This window comes from Mirounga angustirostris, unplaced genomic scaffold (assembly GCF_029215605.1).
Source record: "Mirounga angustirostris isolate CCGP_5_RB_7025 unplaced genomic scaffold, mMirAng1.0.hap1 SCAF_3, whole genome shotgun sequence".
Taxonomy (NCBI): domain Eukaryota; kingdom Metazoa; phylum Chordata; class Mammalia; order Carnivora; family Phocidae; genus Mirounga; species Mirounga angustirostris.
Genome location: NW_026991711.1, coordinates 9,375,001 through 9,392,019, shown reverse-complemented (window position 1 = coordinate 9,392,019; position 17,019 = coordinate 9,375,001). Strand labels below are relative to the sequence as shown.

The 17,019-nt window shown below is 41.2% G+C and overlaps 1 protein-coding gene and 1 long non-coding RNA gene across 4 annotated transcripts in view; both read right to left on the bottom strand.

Moving 5' to 3' along the window:
- The window catches only part of FGF14 (fibroblast growth factor 14), a 604,063-nt gene that overhangs the window by 583,987 nt on the left and 3,057 nt on the right, over positions 1–17,019 (bottom strand). The window lies entirely within an intron of this gene.
- LOC135363813 (uncharacterized) lies at positions 6,235–11,673 on the bottom strand. The gene is made up of 2 exons (XR_010409924.1): positions 11,304–11,673; positions 6,235–9,627 (listed from the first exon to the last, which is right to left on the bottom strand). It is a non-coding gene; the product is annotated as an uncharacterized LOC135363813 (long non-coding RNA).

The window sequence follows — 17,019 nt, the reverse complement described above, 5'->3', positions numbered from 1 at the left end:
GGTGGGGGGATGGGTTAGCCCAGTGATGGCTATTAAAGAGGGCACATACTGCATGGAGCACTTGGTGTTATACAAAAACAATGAATCATGGGACAATACATCAGAAACTAATGATGCACTGTATGGTGACTAACATAACATAATAAAATTTAATTTAAAAAAATAATAAAAATAAAAATAAAAGTAAAAATTATCTCAACAAAGGTTACTTGAAAGCCATGAAATGAACTGGTGAAGATACGAAATATTCTGTTTTTTAATTTCAAAATCATAAGTTTAAAAACACAAAATACATAATCTATTATTTTTGAATTGATCCTACTTCTTAGCTATTTTTTTCTGCCTTCAGATTACTGTTAATGTGAACCCTTCTCCAATGGCTCTCTTGGATGAAAGATTGTACTGGCCTGCAGATTGAGAAAGTACACAAACAGGATTTAGCAATAAGCTAAAATGCCCAGCATACATTCCATAAATACATTCAACACACTTAGCATTTGCCCTGCAAATTAAAAAAATTCAAACCACAATTTAGTTAAGACAGTATATCACTATTCAGCATCTCAAAATATGGACATTTTGCCATAATGGAATATAGCAATTAAGAAATAAATATAATGTGTATTACCTGAAAGTTACTTTTACACAATTTTTTTGAAGTTCCCTGTACCTGTATGGCAATTGTTTGGTTTTTATTAGCAATACAAACTTCTACCATTTTCCCTAATTTTCTTATAATTCTGAAGAGAAGATAAGAAGAACTCCTAATGAAATCTACAATCATATTAAAAAGCATTTATACCAATTATAAATTTAAAAGAATACAAGAAAGAAAGGGTTGAGGATCTGCCTTACATTTAAACTGTTACAGTGAAAGGAAAGGCATAGTTAGGCAAAAACTGTTACCAAGATTCACAGAGATGATGCCTCCTTCTGCTTTGGATCACACAAAGAAGAGAGGAAGGTTATGATTCAGTACGAGTTCAATGACTCTAATGTCCTTTCTCAAAGCTCTCACAAACCCATGTTAGTGGGCACCAGAAAGACTAGATAAGAAAGTGTGCATGTATCTATGCCGATCCATATAACACAAGGTGAATTCTGAAGTAGCATCTTTATATGTAAAAGGGGTACATTTTAATTTTTATTCAAAGCTATGCTGATACAACAACACTTAGACCCTTTACTTAACTCTGCACTATTCTGACCTTTCGCATTGTACAACTATTACCTTTATCCTGATTTGCAAAGAGTTTGATTAATTCAACCATGCACTAACCCACAGAAATGACCGAGTTCAGGTTTGCGCTGCCAGTTTGCTCCTACCACAGTGCATCTACCACTGCGGTCACCACCTAAAGTGAATCCATTCCCCCTCTTGTATGAGTTAGGCTTGTGACCCTCTAAGTATCACTCTTACAAACTGTGACCTTTAATAAGGATCCTAGCTCTAAATCAAAGAAATTGAGTCTGCTGCTTTTAAGACATTACTAGGTACATTTTTATAAAGGTTGAACAGCCATTAGTAATTTAATTAATACACTTATTTTAATAAAAGTTATCCTCCCTAAAATATGTTTGTAAAGACATGCAAGAAACAGATATTGACCCCTAAAACACAATTCAAATTTTATAACAGAGAGTAGAAAAACAAAATTTATTTCCAAAAGCTGTGCTTCTAACAAATTGTTCCTTAATGTATCTCCCCACTAACCCTTGATTCACTAATGGTCCTTAAGGGTACCAGAACTCTTGTAGAAAAAAAAAATGTGGTCCAAGTTGTTGAAATATCCAAATAGCCTTGTATCCAAATAGCCCATGACATTTTAGTCCTTCCCAGTGTAGCGTTTCACTGGAAAATATCACCTTGCAGAGAAAAAAATTGCAGTGATGAGTACGTAAGTACTACAAAGTTGAACTACACCTTGAAAGTACTGAACGTCATTCTCACCTTATTTAGAAAGCCAGCAAAGCTACCAGACCTAGAGAATTTAAACTGCGATCTGGTCTCAAATTAGGTAAGACAACATATATGTTCATCTATGTATCAGTGACATGTAACTTTCAACAACATATTCGCTACACTTCCTGTCTCACATTCTCAACAAATCATCACTGATTTCAAGGAGTAGACTGAAGCCACCTTGAGCCTCCCCGATGACATTGCTTTCCCCCATTTACACCTTTTCAGCCATCTCTCAAAGTTCAGAGGAAACAGTGGCCTTCCTGTTGCAGAGTGTCTTGGTGTGCTTTCGGTTTATCTCTTCCCAAGCACTGAGAGATATTTCGCCAACCCATATTCAGCCATACTCAGAACCATCCCATGATCGGAGCTCCTGTTTCCCATCTCCAACTAAGAAAGGATATTTCACTTGACTGCTTCTTATTATGAAAGCCTCCTCCTTGCGCTACCCTCCCACAACCAGCTCTACAAGTTACACTTTCCAACTGTACCAGAGCAATTCTCAAGCATGTCACTCACCACTGTGGAAACGTTCTCTAGTTCACTAATTTTTACCACATCCAGTCTAACTCCTCTGCCAGGCTTTTGGGCTCCAAATTATGATTCCTCTAATCCTTGAAAATATGACTTCATTAACATTCCCACAAACCCCCAGACATGTACCTTTCCCTTAGCCTTTGACTTTCACTCATATTTCTCCCCCTGCCAAGAATATACTTCTCTTTCCTGCCAACTGAAACATGCACTCAATAGTCAGCTCAGGTCCCATTTCTCTAAAAGATTTCCCTTTCCTTTCCGACATCCCACATGGGTGTCCTACACACTCCAGTTAGCCTTCAGTTGAACAGGATTCTCTCACTTCTAGTATTCTCCGTACATTTAGCTTAAGTACTTCTGGGCCAAAGACCTAATGCTTACAGGATATTTTAAATCTCTCTTAGTAACTAACATAGAATGTACCACATACTATTTAATAAATACCAATAAGATTATTGTATAAGATTATATATCATCTATCTTCTCAAAACCTCAGGATCACTTTTGAATTTACAAATAACAGATATTTTTCTATAAACTAACTGCATCTTTGGAACAACAAGAACAGCAGTCCTAAGAAAATTAGAAAGGGAAGAAAGTGTTGCTTTTCAGAAACAGATTAAAATGACAACTTATCCATGGGATTTCTGCATGTCTTGTAACTGCTTCTATCTCAGACTCTTTGCAAGGATATTGCAACCTTGGAATCCAGGGATAATGCCTCCTTCCAGGTTAGAAGACAGATTTGTTTCCTGACCAGGAAAATAAAGATAATGCCTCCCTGCAGAGCAAAGGTTGGGCAGCTTTACTAGATACTCCTTAAAAGACAGGGGATTGCCTAACCTTGGAGTTCCTCAGCCGTGACACAAACCCCAAGTGCAAGCATCTACCTGGGTCACTCAGCATTATCCCTGGGGGATTTGGGGACAAGGGGAACCGATGAGAACATGAAGCTCATGCTGCCTGAGTAATAAAATCCTTTATCTCTGACCCAGGAGTCTCCTGTCTTCAGCCAGCATCTATGTAACTGGGGCAGGCTAACTTGGTAGCCTGAAAACTGGGTCAACTCACAAACCCTTTGTAGTTTTGGACAACTTCTGCCTATTAACCAAAAGTAAGTCTGTTTAATTAGGAGTTTCTAGTTTACAAAAAAAAAAAAAAAGTAAACAGAAGCTACCACATCACATTCTACATATCTAACATTCAATGACATGGATGAATCTCAAAAACAACATGCTGAGTGAAAGCAGCAAACTCAAAAGTGTGAGGACACCATGATTTAATGATATGAGGTTCTACCACATGCTAAGGTTAAGTGAGAGACATCAGAATGGTGGCTGCTTCTTAGGAGAGTCCCGGATGGAAATGGAATATAACAGAGAAGGAGTTTCTGGGGTGATGGAATGTTCTATGTTTTGACTGGGGTGCTGGTTACAAGGATACAATAGTCAAAAGACATCACATACTACAGTTAAAAACTGTATGTTTTAATGTATATAAATTATGCTTGATAAAAAAAGCATTACAAGTTCTAAATATCTAAATACTGAATATATTGCAGTTTCTTTTAGTTTCAGGATATAATGATTCACAGGTTCACACACATTCTTTGAACATCATCTTTAGCAAGGCAGCTGCAACACAGGGATTTAAGAGTAAGCACTCTGGAGTAATACTGCTCAGGTTTATGCCTGGATCTTTAACTGTTAGCTAGATACCGTCAGGCAACTTCCTTAACCTCTTCATGCCTGGATTTTATCCTTTTAAAGATAAGTACAGTTGACCATTGAACAACACTCGGCTTAGGGGCACTGACCCCCTGCACAGTCAAAAATCCACATATAACTTTTGACTCCCCAAAAACTTAATAGCCAACTGTTGATTGGAAGCCTTACCAATAATGGAAACAGTCGACTAACACATATTTTGTATGTTATATGTATTATATATTATATTCTTATAATAATATCTTTTTCTTAATTTTTTGTCTTTCCAGGCTACACAGTTTGTCTGCAAGTTTTTTTCCAATTGTCAGAAATCTCAAAAATATTTTCCAATAGATTTATTTTAAAAAGTCCACATATAGGTGGACCCACACAGTTCAAACCCATGTTGTTCAAGGGTCAACTGTATAAAAAAAGTTCCTACCTGTGGTTATGAGAACTAATGAGGTATTATAGGTAAATTGCCTTGTACACAGAAAGCGTTCTTTAAAGATAATTGTAATTATTATTTATTTAGAGACAGTGATAACATAAGATTCAAAGTAATTCAGGATATCTCTGTTAAAGTCAAAGAGCAATATGCTTTTTTTTTAAAGATTTTATTTATTTGACAAAGAGAGAGAAAGCAAGAGAGGGAACACAAGCAGAGGGAGTGGGAAAAGGAGAAGCAGGCTTCCTGCCGAGCAGGGAGCCCGATGCGGGGCTCGATCCCAGGACCCTGGGACCATGACCTGAGCCGAAGGCAGTCGGTTAACCGACTGAGCCACCCAGGTGCCCCAAGCAATATGCTTTTAAAAATCTAGTAACTTTAATGTACATTCATTAGTGGGAATCTGAGGTAGAATATTTCTTATAATAATACCACCCCAAAGTCATTTTATTATATAATCTAATAAAGCAACAGATCTATAGCACAATTTTTTACACGCTATTGAAAGCACAGAAAGAAAAAATTAAGTCAAATAAATGCCACTTTTGGTGAATGTCTCAAGTCCAGATAGACATGTCTCATTTACTTTCTGACAACTATATTGTTAGACTTTTTTGTCCTTTTTTCCCTAATGTAATACATGAGAAAGTTGAAGTTCCAGTTGAATACTAATCCCGACCTTGCCTAAGGAGTAAATTGAGGACAAAACTTTTGAAAGACAAGCCTCAAGGAAATATGTGAAAGGACAATATCTGGAGTAGGATAGCACAAATACAGGGAGAGTGGGACAAAGTGGTGAACTCTCAGTGATGGAAAAGCACTTTGGTAAAGGACAAAGCAAACAACAGGGATCAAACTTCATGGCTCTGCTGATCAGGCCACACTCTATCTTTAGCATATATGCCACTGGTTAATGTCCCCATAAAAGGGTGTGTGTGCCACAGAATCACCTGAGAACTGTGCTCTTTAAGATTATTCCCGAGATTTCAAAAGGAAATATAATTAGGAAAGAGGAAATAATAAGCAATAATGACACAAAATTTCTATCCTTTTAAAATTCATTTTTTTTTCAATTTTTGTTACTGCATCATTAAAATAGTTCTAACATTTACTATGCACTCCATTAAAAGTACTTCCAGGATTTCATATCCATTATTATATGTACGACATATAAGGAATCTTATGTCACTGAATTGGCATATGAGTGGAAACTTTCAGTGTAAAAGAGAATGTAATTAAGTCAATTAAAAACGCAAATTCCTAGGAAACAAGTCAAGTCATTGGATAACACAGGAGGAACGAGCCTATTGGGTTACTGTTTTCAATCTCCCCACCAGGAAAATGTTGAAGCAGAGTGGTATTACTGAGTATATAGTTAGAGAACTGACTCAGGCCTCCTGGCAAACATCTTTTCTTTGCTTAAGAATTACAATACTTGGGGTACAACAGTAACCCAACCAAAGATGAGTTTCAGACTTTGAAAGAGCTGGCTATTAAAAACAACAACAACAACCACCACCTACAACTGTTTTAATCTTTAAGCCTTTTTCTCACATTTCTTCTTTTTTAAAGTACAACAGTAGTGTACCCTGCGCTCCACACAGGAAGTGGAAAGAAAAGAGATTGCAATCCCTCCCAAACTATACTTTATCTAAGAGGCGGCATTACAGAAGAGGTTACCACGCACTTCAGCGATCCACTGTGATTGTGCAGACAACAAAATGTTATAGGGGGAAAAAAGCATTTTAATGACAACTACATTCAGTTCTATCTAAAAAGCAGGTGCGCACACTTACATATGTAAATTCAATAAAGTTCACACTTCCTTTCTTGCCAGACTTGAATAGTTAATTCGAAAACTTGGCTTTTAATTGCACTCGTGGACTCCTCAAACTGAACAAAGTATTGTGTACAAAAACATTTACTACTGACAAAGAAATATATATAATCATTAAAAAAACTTCGACTTTTCTTCCTTGTAAAGCAGTTTTTTCCATCCCTGAGGACTTCCAGGTGTGAAGTGAAGAAAATGAACTCTTTTTCCTAGAGCAACTCTCCTAGAACTGCCTATTTAAGTTTTGATCTAAAAAGAGAAACTTGTCCGTTTTCTACTTGCTACTCATCTCTACCACAACCCTTTGATATGAACAGTCTGAAGAGAGCCAAGTTTTTACCCGTGTTTCAAGGAGATGGAGGCGTGTTATTGGCCATTGGCCAGTGGATCAGGATCCACAGTTGTCGTCCAAATTAAAAACCTGGGGTCAAAATATTCTAGACTCCCCCCTCTCCTTCCTTCCCAAATTCGAATTGGCCACTGAGATAGGACTGTACTTCCCCTCCAGCCCCTGTACTTCCCCTCCAGAATAAGGTCCAGGCCTTATTCTGGACCTTACCACTTCTACTTCAGCTGCTGCCTTTGTGGACTTTCTACCTTCAGTCTTGGCCCTCTCAAAGCTATTTTAACCCATACTGCCCACCATAGCAATTGTCTCAAGAGTAAATCTGACCTTGCCACAGAACACATGATCTGTTCTTGACTACTGATAAAGTTAATTTGTGTATCAGGACCCACAGAATGGAGGCAGGCCCAGCGACCTGGCCCACATCACAAATCCAAACTTCAGTCAGCCTGCACTTAAGGGGAAACACCTGTCAAGGAAATTTAACATATACAAATCACAATCCTCCAACTCTGTTTTAGCTAGTTTACCTTATATTAGAAAAAAGGACCTGCTATCCTTATAAAGGAATCCCTAACTCCTAGCCAATCATGCTTGTTTCCCTGTTGCCTCTTCTAATGTTTTTTAAAACTCACACTTGCCCAAAATTCCTTGGGAAGGATGCTCCAACTACTTGTGAGCACTGTACTCCCCGAATCAAGGACTGTTTTCCCGTGAAGAAAGGACATCAAACTGATTACTAAATCGTCTTAGGTTTTGCAAATTGCCAGTATTGCAATGAGATGGGACCTGAAGACAGCTGCTAAAGATTCTGGGGACGGCTTCTAGAAGCAGGTGAAGGTACCCAGAAAGCTATTTTATTTGTTGCCTCTCCGACTACTCTGGTAAGCTTCTCTCTGATCAAGTTCTGCTTGTTTTGCATTCTGAGCTCCTCAAGTTTGTTCACCTTATTCCTTCCAGGTGAAAAGCTGGGGTGTGAGAGCCTTCAGGTTTTCACAGTGAGACTTAGTGAACCACAACATTTAGGTTTGTGGCCAAACTCATGTACAAGGTAAGCACCTTTGTGGGGAGTCCTTACAAGTCTCAGGAACTGTGCAGGCAGCCAGCAACAGTAAGTCTCGTTGAATTATGATGGGTTATTTCAAGAGAAAATAATGGTTACCCCTCAGTCTAAAGAAAGCAAGATGGCAGCCACTGGGGGGACAGGATTCATAAAGCTTCAAGGTAAGTCCACAGCACAAACTGCTAGGAAACTTGGGGAAGGGAATTAAGAAAAGAAATTCAGACTTTTCTGACCAATGACACATCAAAATCTAAGTAGGTGCAAGTTGGACTATTAAAAGCCATTGGGGGGGCACCTGGGTGGCTCAGTCGTTAAGCGTCTGCCTTCGGCTCAGGTCATGATCCCAGGGTCCTGGGATTGAGCCCCGCATTGGGCTCCCTGCTCGGCGGGAAGCCTGCTTCTCCCTCTGCCACTCCCCCTGCTTGTGTTCCCTCTCTAGCTGTCTCTCTCTCTCTGTCAAATAAAGAAAATAAAATCTTTAAAAAAAAAAAAAAGCCATTAGGGTATCCACCACTATAAAGACATTTTCTTGTGAAAGGAAGAACAGATCTATTCCTAATGGGGATCTCAGAAGCCAAAACCACAGAATTGGTGGGCATGGGCACCTAAAAGCTCTTGGAGTGTTTGACACCTAACTGGAAGACTCCCGTGCTAGGATGAATTGATCACAGAATGGGTTAGATCGACACTAAGCCACGTGCCAACCTCAAGAAAACTTCTGTGTAACAAGGCACACTGTAAAACACCACAAAATCCCCAACCCAATGGTACATCCCTCTTAGGTATTAATTCGGCTCTCAGAGACCCAAAGCTTCACTAAAGAAATGGGATCCTCAAGTTCCAAAGAATTAAGTGTGCCATCTTCCAGCACAAATGTTTATGACTAAGGACTGTGGTCCCTGAAGTTGTAGGTATCTACAAAAATGGCCAAATCTGACTAAGACAACCTAGATTTAAAATGGCCTTTATGGGGAATATTCTTTTTTTTTTTTTAAGATTTCATTTATTTATTTGACAGATACATACATAGCGAGAGAGGAAACACAAGGAGGGGGAGTGGGTGAGGAAGAAGCAGGCGCCCCTATGGGGAATATTCTAATTAGACAAGATCATTCATTTAAAAAGTGAACTTGAAAGTAAGTGTTCCCAGATCAAACAAACAGAAGAGTATGCCTATTTTAACTGGCATGCAGAAGCCTTTGAAAGGCTTCAAAAATAGCCTCATGGAAAGATTTATTGCAAAAGACTAAAAAAAATCAAGGACACAAGAGGTACCTAAAACAAAAGACTATAAGAATTAAATGACTTCTACTACTCCCTTCTACCCTCCTTGACCTCAGTACTCACTAATCCTCTATCTGTACTGCCTTTCCACTCTAAATAGACTACATGACCATAAACAAAAGTCTGCCTATATCCAGATTATAATGGCCTATATCCAGAGGCCCCTGTATCTACTACCACTTGGGCCCCTTTCAGGGTTGATGGGACTCCAAGGGATTCTCCAGTAAACTGCTACCAGTATTCCCTTAAACAGCCAAAGGGAAATTAAAATAAAATTAATAAAAAAAACTTTGCCAAATTCTGGTAGATACCTCAGCTTCACTCTCTACTTCAAACCCCACTCACTCTGGAGCCTTGGAGAAGGGATCAGGGGAAAACTGACAGAAGCCAGGGAAGGGGGAAGATTCTTACCAGAATCAGCTCTCCTGGATCTCTGTCTGTAGTGCCTGGTCAAGAGAGGAAGGTAAAATTTCATGTTATCCCTTCCTTTTCAAGATGCATTGGATATTGATCCTTTATCTCCCAAGGACAGCTATTGCCTTCTTATTTATCTCCTTTTGTGTCCTGAGAACTTGGCTTGGCAACCATCAGGTTGGGGGCCCTCAAAATATAGCCAGACAGAAGTGGAGGTTGCACTCCATTTGTGGCTGGTGTCCTACAGACTGTGGCAAGCTCTCAAGGGAATTGTAAGTCTTGATTTGGGTTATCTTTGGGAGTGGCTCTAGATCTTGGGAGAGCAGTATCTTTTGCAACTTCTTTGGGAATGCCTCTCCCATCCAAAAGATTGTTCAATAACTGCCAGGAATATTTACTGCTTGTTCCAGCTAAAACCTGACAAGATATTCAAAAGGACTTTTTTATGGTTAGAAGTTTGCTGATATTGGAGGCTGATATTCAGAACCTCATGAAAACTTTTTTTTAGGCCTATCTGCTAAGCTAAATGAAACTATGTACCCAAATGGAAAGAAAAATATTCCAAAGACAAATAGCTCTGTATCTAGAAGACAGGAATCTTTTGATTTCCATCTTAATTGAAGATCTTCCCCCTGACCTAAAGAAGCAAACAGAAGATAATGTAGTTGGATGGTCGACCCTTTGAAGTCATACCGTTGCAACCCAATTCTTTGAGGAATTAAAAAGAACTGTCCTTGTCATATAAATTCAGTCTTTACAAGAACAGAAATGCAGCTCTAAAAGCAATTCAAAACCCATCTATCATTTTTATCAATCCCCAAACCTCCCCTGCTGATCTATAGAAACTTGTAGCTATTGTAAAATTTTGGATTTAGGAAACAAATCCTCACTGGAGGAGCTTGCGTTCTTTCCTTGTGCCTTTGAGGTGTAAATGTTCTACCCAGTCTTCTCTAGGAACTGAAGGAAATCTGTTTGAAAAGCAAACTTCAGGAGGTAATTCTCATCAGAAGGAAGAAAATAAAGAAAAGTGGGGGAAGCTCTTTGGAACCTAGGCCAATGAAAAATCTTTAAAAAGTGTAAAGCCATCTGAACAGGTCGCCTTAACTTATTCCATCAATTTGGATCCAGCTGTTCTTTTATAAGCTAGTGAGTTTTGCATTATTGTAACCTCAAAATAGCCTTTTTCAGTTTCTAAATTTACGGCGAAGTTTTCTCTAAGATTCAAAATGCCTGTGATTCTGCCCGGTGGCCCAAAGAGGACAGAAGCCCGTTTAGAGAGGTTCCTCCCCCCAGCATGTTCAGAGGCTGTAGGAAAAGGCATCTGGAGACCACAGCGGTTGGGGCAGAATGCAGTCTGTTTCAACACCGACCACGCAACTCTACAAAACGCTCGCAGAGCTCTTGGTAGTGTCCCCAGTAAGTTACAGAGTTTCTTCCTCCCGGGCTCAAAGCTGCTGTGTCTACAACTCAAAACCAGCTCCTGGACCAGTCTCTTGCTCCACCGCGAAGGAGTGGCCACACTTCAAGACGGGCAGGGCAGTCATGATCCCTACAGTGGCCCTCCATCTCTCACAGTCTCTGGTTTTAGAACACAATTTAAATACACCCAGCCTAGTCCAGGACGAGTACAGGAAAACGGGAAGAGCTCACGTAGAGCCCGGGCTGGGTGGAGGCTTACAGAAGCCGGAACATGGGAGCTGAGGCTGACCTGAGGTTATCGTAACGTGGCGGCTGAGGAAACCGAGGCCGAGAGAACGCAGGAGCCCGCCCCGGCTCTTCCGGGAGCCCGTGGGGAAGCCGAGAGCCCCGCTCGGCTCATCTTCTGCCCGTGCTGTGCTGGGGTGCGATGCCCGCAAGTCAGCTCTCTCCTCCGGCCAAGGCCCTGTGCCTCCGGGAGGAGGGCAGCGGGGGGAGGCGGCCACCTGGGGGCCAGGACCAGACTCTTTCCGCAGCCCTCCGGCCGGTGCTCAGAGCGCCCCTGCGTGGACGCCGGCCGAGGGGCCCGCAAACGCGCCACCTCGGGACCCGGGCCCTGCCCGCGCTCCAGGTCGCCCCAGCACGGGCTTCGCGTCGCCCTGGTTTCCATAGCAACGAGGCACGAGCCGCCGGTCTCCAGGGACGCCCCAGGGTCAGAGGTCATCTCTGTGACAACGGAAGCTTCCCGCGCTACGGCGGCTCGGACGGGCCGTTTCCGCCGCATTGCGAAGCGGAGCCCTCCCCGCGCTCCTAAGCGAGGAGCGCGTGGTGGCGGGTCCCGGAGGCTCGGGCCGCGCGTCACACCAGGAGGAACACGGTGCTTGGTCTGCGTGACCCCGGTCTTCGGACTCCATTAGGCAGACTCCGAAGCCGACTTCGGCCGGGACGCCCCGAGGGGCCCGGTTCCTGGAAGCAGATCCGAGTCGCGGAGCGGCCGGCCCGCGGTTTGCAGAAAACGGCGGCACGCGGCTCTGGAAAGCAGGGACACCGACTCTGCCGTGCATTCTGCCAGACCTTGTCCCTGACACACTCCGCGCCTCCCAGCCCGAGGCCACGGCGCCCCGGCGCCCTCCTCCTTCGACGGCGGCTCCAGAAAGGAGAAGCCAAATAGATCGGTGTGGTGGTGGGATGTGCACGGAGCTACCAAGTTTGAAGACGGCTGCTTTGAGACTGGAAAGGATGAAATATTAAGGGAGGGGGGCACCTCCTTTCAAAGCAACTGAACTAGAGGCTGGTCAGGTGCTGTCCCCTCAGGACCAAAACTACGCCACAAAGGAGAGTCCCAGTGACCATCTTCGGATAGAGGAGTTCAGTAAAGAGGAACAATTTACTCGACTGTTTTTGTGAAACGTCTTCCTTTTTAAGGAGAAGCGAATTTAAGACGAGCAAAGAAAAGGAAGGGGACTCTTGCAGGGGGAACCTAATGGTGCCCTCACATTCGCTCTTCCAAGGCTGAGAGGACCAGAAGGGGAGACTGCGGTTGGCTCTTGAGCTTTTTTTTTTTTTTTTTTAAGATTTTATTTATTTATTTTGAGAGAATGAGAGAGAGAGCGAGCGAGCATGAGAGGGGGAGGGTCAGAGGGAGAAGCAGACCCCCCGCCGAGCAGGGAGCCCGATGCGGGACTCGATCCCGGGACTCCAGGATCACGACCTGAGCCGAAGGCAGTCGCTTAACCAACTGAGCCACCCAGGCGATGAGCTTATATTTTTGAGTGAGGCCTCAAGTTTTGAGATTTTTAGGAAGAGGGTATTATAAAATGTGGGCCTAGGGAATGTCAGCTAACCAAGTTTCAGGATGCGTTATCAGGGCAGGATGAAGAGCTAGGAGTCCACTAACAACTTTTTCCTTCTCTCTGTTTTATCGTTAAGAAACCAAATTCTTGGTTGGCACTGTTGGAAAGGAGTCAGCATTAAGTGAACTTAAGCTACTATAATTTATGATACCTGCAGTTACATACCCACAGTGAACTTTCACAAAGAATCCTATTTTCACTATTAATTCACTTAATAAAAATGTACTGAAGACCTGCTACATATCATAACTAAAGTTTTTGTCAGGGAACAATGATAAAGGCAATAGTGCCCAACAATTGTTGGGTGACTTTCTTAGATAGTTTAGTAGATTAGATAAACAAAAGCTTCAGTTTCCCTGTGAAACATGTCAACATTACGCCTCCCTTTTGCCTTCGCAAGACCCTAAGAATGCCTTCTTTCAACTTCCCTTTTGTCATCCTACCCGGCATCTCACCAAAGCAGAAAGTTAGTTTGAAGCAACTAGAGAAATACACAGGAAAAACACCAGGACACTACTTGGCCCTTAAAAAGCAGAGTAGCAAAAACATTAGTGCATCTCTGCAGTGTCTGGTTTAAAACTTAATAGAGGAGGGAAAAAAATCTTTTTTTTTTTTAAAGGTTTTATTTATTTATTTGTGAGAGAGAGAATGGGAGACAGAGAGCATGAGAGGGAAGAGGGTCGGAGGGAGAAGCAGACCCCCCGCTGAGCGGGGAGCCTGATGTGGGACTTGATCCCGGGACTCCAGGATCATGACCTGAGCCGAAGGCAGTCGCTTAACCAACTGAGCCACCCAGGTGCCCTGGGAGAAAAATCTTAATAGAGAAGCTTTAAATGTACTGTTAAATTCCAACAGTCTCGCCTTAAGGCGTAAGAAACTATTTTGAATAAATGCTTCCATTTTGAGACATCTACATGGTATTTATAGGAGGATTATGAGTCAATTGAGTGAGTTATGATGCCAAAATGTACAAAGGAGTGAAAACTTTGATTGTTGTCCTTGTTGCCATATGTATAAAAACACCACAAAAGTCCCCAATGTTTGTGTTGCTAAAACATGGAAGACTGGGTTTGAACATTTTTGAAGAAATAGTTTCATGTGGGAAATGTTAAATATAGTACAAAATTACCTTTAGCGCCTTCTGAAAGCAATTTTTGAAAATTTGAACAAATATCTCAGTTTTAGATGCTGTCTAAGATGAGAATAGGCTGGATATGGGTACAGCCAAAGTCATCCTCATTGTTAAAACCAAGTTGAGATTATCATGCATTGGATTTCACACTTGTTAACTTGGATATCATTTCAAAAAAGAAAAATCCACTCTCCCAACAAGTCAATACTTGGAAACCTATCTAAAATGCTGTCCTTTGGTTCATGAAGTGCCACTGTTCTGCAAACCCATTTTGCTACTTCAGTAACTAAAGCCTGTTGGATGGAGTCCAAGGCCAGCTCTGATTACATGGAATCCCACTCTAAAGGCAAGCATGTCAGTAGGAGAAGAACCTCACAGCTGTTAGGTGTTCTAGCCATGTAGTCTGAACTTGCTGTCTCCACTGGATACATGCTTAGTGTTTAGAAATGCAGAGGTTGTGGCCCATACGTGGCTCACCCAGCTCTACAGGAACCCAGGATGAGTTGGCAGACTGAGAAGGGGAAGGAGTAAAAAATGCTTACTTCCTTTTTTCTTCTGTCTCTCCCTATTTTCCCACTTCTAAAATGCCATGACAGCCCTACATGTAAAGCAAGTAGTTTTAAAAGGATAACATATATTTAAATGAGTAACAGAGGCGTACCAGATGTTTTGGGCACCTAAAACAGCTTCAGTGAAAGGCAAAAGCAAAGCTGAAAGACACCAAAACAAGTAGGAAATAGAAAGTGACGATGAGTTCTACCAAGCCCTGCTTGTTTCATCTCCAAGTTATATGGAGGAGAGAAAGACTGAGTTCAGAAAAGGAGACCCTCTGGGCCACGAGTTTTGGGATTTTCTAAATGTGCTCTGTTGAACTCGGTCTAGATGAGTTTGGGGATTTTCTAAATGTGCTCTGTTGAACTCGGTCTAGGACTTCTGCTTCGTACCCTCCCTTCCACTCTCACTGCTCAATAAAATTATCTTTGATTACAACTTATCTTAAATTCTGTGCTTTCCAAAACCCTATCGAGCCAAGAAAGTTTGGGGGTCTCGTGAGTGTGGTTCAATGGGTGTATATATTCAAGGCTCTGTGGCTTCCTTTGCTTGCTGTAGATGATGTGTCTAAAGAGATATCCATGACATGACCTTAGTGTTTCCCTTTATCGTGGAATTTTTTTTTTCCAACCACATTTCTTAGCAACTGTCACTCAAAGTCTAGTGACCTAGATTAGTACCAAACTGGCCTGTGATACACATTGGTCAGTCCAAACTATCATTGCTGGTTTAAAGAAACATATCAAGCCCTCCTCCAGGCTAAATAAGTGCCTTGGACTTAGTATTCCCTATCTAATGATTTGCCAAAAATACAATCACCTTGCATGACTCATAAATGAAAGCTGAAGCAGGTAACATTTATTCTAAACATACAGCTACTGCTCTACTAGGAAAATAGGGGAAAGTAGGACATTTAAGCATGCATGTGTTCTCTGCTAATAGTTGTATTGTGAGATACTGGACAGTTTCTATGAAGATGGTAGATTTACTTTATATGTAGGATTTCCAAGCTATTGCAATTTATTTTAAAAAGCATATATTGTGTAAGTATGTTCTTCATGTCCTTTTCCAATTAAATTTTACATAAAAACAACTACAAAAAAAGGTTAAATTAATACCTCTTATTTAAATGCTATTAACTTTTGGGTGGATAAATAACTTTGTCCTTAAGTTCATGACTCTATTATCTACTTATTTTCACACCAACATAACTATATAGCAGTGCCCTAAAAGTCCTCCCAGGAGCCTTGACCAAACTACCCATACTTGTTGACAATTTAAAAATTAAGACTAATCAGTAATTTATTCTATAACTTGCAAAGATTGAGAAGAATTATTAATCTAAGAAGGCTTCACACCAAATTCATGATCCTACTACTGGTACTTGGAGGTATTCTGCCAAGCTTCTTAGTTTGAAACCAGTTAATTGTCCTCATTTTAGATTTAAGATAACATAATAGGTAGTAGTCAATCTGTTCTTTCTGGTTTTAACAGTTAAGAAGATTTTAGTCTTTGTTTTATTTTAATTACCCAATTAACTTCTTGGTTATACTGCTATCTTGGGATCAAAAACCTGCAAATGATTTTAGGCTTCATGCTAATAGCAGAAGGAGAATGGAACCTACCAAGTACAATGCAGAAAAGGAATGGCTAAGCATGGCTTTGATTTGAGTTCAAAAAGCAAAACTTTTAGAAGATGAGATAGTGTGACACATTAATGTCACATTTTTAAAATAATTTACAAATACTCCCATTTCCAGGTTGGAACTCTAACTTCTGGCAATCTAAGACCACACTATCCTGTTAGAATAGTTGGTGATGTTGTCAGACACGCTTTGAATTAACCCATCAATTCACACCCAAGTACTTTAACATTCATAAGCTGCAAAATAAATTACTCTAAAAATAATTTGCCATTTGACATCTTCCAAAATGCCTTGAAAGGGAAAAAAATCTACTTTATTCTAGAGAGATGCAAGTGGGTGGGGTGGGGGAGGTGTAATAAAAATATCTTGCACCGTGTGTGTAGGGGGGGAATTCGTTTCCAGTAAAACTGCTTACCAAAAAAATTATAAAAGAATCTTTTCCCCATTCTCCAGTACTATAGAGGGACTGACTTTAAGGTCCCTAAACAAATGGCCGAGTCTTAAAAAAAAAAAAAAAAAAAACTGCTTTTACAGGATTCCTTTCTCAGAAGGGAGCTAAATCCACAGGACACGAGAAGGCTTCAAAACCCACTATTTTTACTGCCTGAAGGCGCGAGCCCTCCCTCCCAAGAGCAGCCCTGGGCTTGTCCCACTTGGGTAACTCTTGCAAAAAGGCTCTTCCCATTAACTTGAGAGACAGGAGTGTTGCAGCTCTAGGTATCACCAAAACATCAGCAAGTGTTGGGCTCCATGCGGGACTGGGCTACACCTCACAGTTGAATTAGAAATGGGGTGGTAAGGTGACAATACCGCTTTCTCCTTGGG